Source organism: Vigna unguiculata, unplaced genomic scaffold, assembly GCF_037176805.1.
Source record: "Vigna unguiculata cultivar grain cowpea cultivar isolate G323 ecotype 2 unplaced genomic scaffold, ASM3717680v1 ptg000380l, whole genome shotgun sequence".
NCBI lineage: Eukaryota > Viridiplantae > Streptophyta > Magnoliopsida > Fabales > Fabaceae > Vigna > Vigna unguiculata.
The window spans coordinates 1-3,787 of NW_028197015.1; the positions used below are offsets into that span (position 1 = coordinate 1).

At 32.9% G+C, this 3,787-nt stretch overlaps 1 non-coding gene across 1 annotated transcript; it reads right to left on the reverse strand.

Annotated features, from left to right (window-relative positions):
• Positions 1–3,502: 3,502 nt before the first annotated feature.
• On the reverse strand, positions 3,503–3,574 carry TRNAR-UCU (transfer RNA arginine (anticodon UCU)). Its single transcript has one exon. It is a non-coding gene; the product is annotated as a tRNA-Arg (tRNA).
• Between the last annotated feature and the right edge of the window lie 213 nt (positions 3,575–3,787).

Below are 3,787 nucleotides of genomic sequence, written 5' to 3' on the forward strand. Positions count from 1 at the left end.
GGCTGGTTGTAGCATTAGCACTTTTATTTGCTAATCCTTTTGTTTAATCCTAAAAAGATAAAAATACATATGTGGACTTCCTTTTTCGAATTATATTAATAATTCACTCCTACAATTCTTTATCTGTTCGGATAAGAACACAGGAGAAGGACTAATTGAAAGGTATTCACATACTTATTCACCCTCTTTCTTCTTTTTGTTTAGTCCAATGAACCCCTCTTTTATTTTATTTCTTTTAAGATAATTTTTTGAAAGTGTTCAAACTAGATAGATTTTGCAATTGATAAAAGAACTGGTATCTAATTCTAAGAAGTATCATTCTTTTAGGGAATCTTCCAATTGATTGACCAATCCAAATTATATCAAATTCTATAATTATATATTCCAATTAGATTATTATATTATCTATCTAATAGGAATATTAGAAAGATAATTAGTCTATTCATAAGAGGAGATGAGATCATATGAAAAATATAACCGATTCTTTCCTTTGTTTGGGCTCCTGGCCATCCGCCGGAAGTTTCGTGTTTAATACCGATATTTTAGCAACAAATCCAATAAATCTTAGTGTAGTGTTAGGTCTACTGGTTTTTTTTGGAAAGGGAGTGTGTGCGAGTTGTTTATTTCAAAGAATAAATTGGATTTAACCAAACTGCACTTTTTAGTTTAGTTAGAATTAAGAAAATGTGCAGAATCCCGCGAATTACTTCTGAATTCATTTTCTTTTTTGAATAAATTAAGAAAAATCTTAAAGAACCATAGCATTTCGCGCTTTATTGGTAATCCACTTTGATTCTCTATTTACCAAAAATTTTGGACTATTACCATGGTTAAAAAGAGTTTGAAGTCTATACGCAGTGTAGTACTCTTTCTACCGCTATATTAATACAGAAAGGAAACGGTTTCAAAAAAATTATTCGATTTTTTTTCGATATAAAACACTCATGTCGATAAAAAAAATGGCTTGAATCCTATTTATGGCGAGAAATAAAAAACGGGTGAATTTAAACCTCCCCTTTGTACGATGCGTAATCGATGGATGACCTATGTATAAATTCAAAAGAAGTCTTTGGATTTGAATAAAAAAACAACTTTGTTGACATATATTTGTTTGGTCAAAAGAGTCCTCCGAATATTCTAGTCTTATATTGGTAATTGTTTTCACTTTGAATAGAGAAGAGAGGATAGGCTCATTACATAAAAAATTGGTAAATTTCCGATAAGTAATTGAGTGTGAGAGCCAAATGAATCGAAAGATTCATGTTTGGTTCGGGAAGAGATCATAGACATTTTGAAATGGATGGAAAGAGAGTCTACTTTCATTACGTGATTTATTAGATAATCGAAAACAGAAAATCTGGAGAACTATTCGAAACTCAGAAGAATTACAGGAAAACGCCATTGAACAGCTCGAAAAAGCCCAGGCCCGCTTAAGGAAAGTTGAAACAGAAGCAGATCTGTTTCGGGTGAATGGCTATTCTGAGATCAAACGAGAAAAATTGAATTTAATTAATTCAATTTATACGACTTTGGAACAATTAGAAAATTACAAAAACGAAGCTATTGATTTTGAACAACAAAGAGTTATTAATCAAGTTCGACAGCGGGTTTTACAACAAGCCTTACAGGGAGCTCTAGGAACTCTAAATAGTTGCTTGAACAACGAGTTACATTTACGTACTGTTAGTGCTAATATTGGCATGTTTGGGATGATGAAATAAAAAAATAACTGATTAGGCTTTCTATTATACAATAGAGTATAGGCATCATTTTTTTCTTATAAAAAATAAATTTAAGATATTTTCATGGTAACCATTCGTGCAGATGAAATTAGTAAAATTATCCGTGAACGCATTGAGCAATATAATACAGAAGTAAAAATTGTAAATACTGGTACCGTACTTCAAGTAGGCGATGGTATTGCTCGTATTTATGGTCTTGATGAAGTAATGGCGGGTGAATTGGTGGAATTTGAAGAAGGTACTATAGGCATTGCTTTGAATTTGGAATCAAAAAATGTTGGTGTTGTATTAATGGGTGATGGTTTGCTGATACAAGAGGGAAGTTCAGTAAAAGCAACAGGAAGAATTGCTCAGATACCTGTAAGTGAAGCTTATTTGAGTCGTGTTATAAATGCCCTGGCTAAACCAATTGACGGTCGAGGAGAAATTTCAGCTTCGGAATCTCGATTAATAGAATCTCCCGCTCCCGGTATTATTTCAAGACGTTCGGTATATGAGCCTCTCCAAACAGGACTTATTGCTATTGATTCGATGATCCCCATAGGACGGGGCCAGCGAGAATTAATTATTGGAGATAGACAAACAGGTAAAACAGCAGTAGCCACAGATACAATTCTCAATCAACAGGGACAAAATGTAATATGTGTTTATGTAGCTGTTGGTCAAAAAGCATCTTCTGTGGCTCAAGTGGTGACTACCTTACAAGAAAGAGGAGCAATGGAATACACTATTGTAGTAGCTGAAACAGCGGATTCTCCAGCTACATTACAATACCTCGCGCCTTATACAGGAGCAGCTCTGGCTGAATATTTTATGTACCGTGAACGTCACACTTTAATCATTTATGACGATCTCTCCAAACAAGCACAGGCTTATCGGCAAATGTCTCTTCTATTACGAAGACCACCAGGTCGCGAAGCTTATCCAGGGGATGTTTTTTATTTACATTCGCGTCTTTTGGAAAGAGCCGCTAAATTAAGTTCTCAGTTAGGCGAAGGAAGTATGACTGCTTTACCAATAGTTGAAACTCAATCGGGAGATGTTTCAGCTTATATTCCTACGAATGTAATTTCCATTACAGATGGCCAAATATTCTTATCGGCCGATCTATTCAATGCTGGAATAAGACCCGCTATTAATGTTGGTATTTCAGTTTCCAGAGTTGGATCGGCGGCTCAAATCAAAGCCATGAAACAAGTAGCTGGTAAATTAAAATTGGAATTAGCACAATTCGCAGAATTAGAAGCTTTTGCACAATTCGCTTCTGATCTAGATAAAGCTACTCAAAATCAATTAGCAAGAGGTCAACGATTGCGCGAGTTGCTTAAACAATCCCAATCAGCTCCTCTTACTGTGGAAGAACAGATAGTAACTATTTATACCGGAACGAATGGTTATCTTGATTCATTAGAAATTGGACAGGTAAGGAAATTTCTTGTTGAGTTACGTGCTTACTTAAAGACGAATAAACCTCAATTCAAAGAAATCATATCTTCTACCAAGACATTCACTGGGGAAGCAGAAGCCCTTTTAAAGGACGCTATTAAAGAACAGATGGAACTCTTTTTATTCCAGGAACAAGTAGAAAAAAATTGATGAATCATTAAATAATTTTGTAATTCAATTTTCCAATTTTTATAATTAGTATCTTTTAATATGTTTTTATTTCATTTGAATATTATATATAATGAATTCGAATCAAAATGTAATAAATCAAAAAAAATAGAAGGACAAGGTTGAAATTAGATATGCAAACAACTTGCGTCCAATAGGATTTGAACCTATACCTAAGGTTTAGAAGACCTCTGTCCTATCCATTAGACAATGGACGCTTCTATTTTATATTTGATTCTTTAACCTTTTTAACTAAACCTTATTAAAAAGATTAAAGAATCAAACAAATATAAAGAATTCTAGAAATTATAAAAATAAAATAAATCAAATATTTAGAATAAAAGAAAAAAAAAATAAAAAAGAAAAATCAATTGAATATAATTGAATATATATAACTAAAACTAAATTAAGAAATGAAAATGAAGAATTGA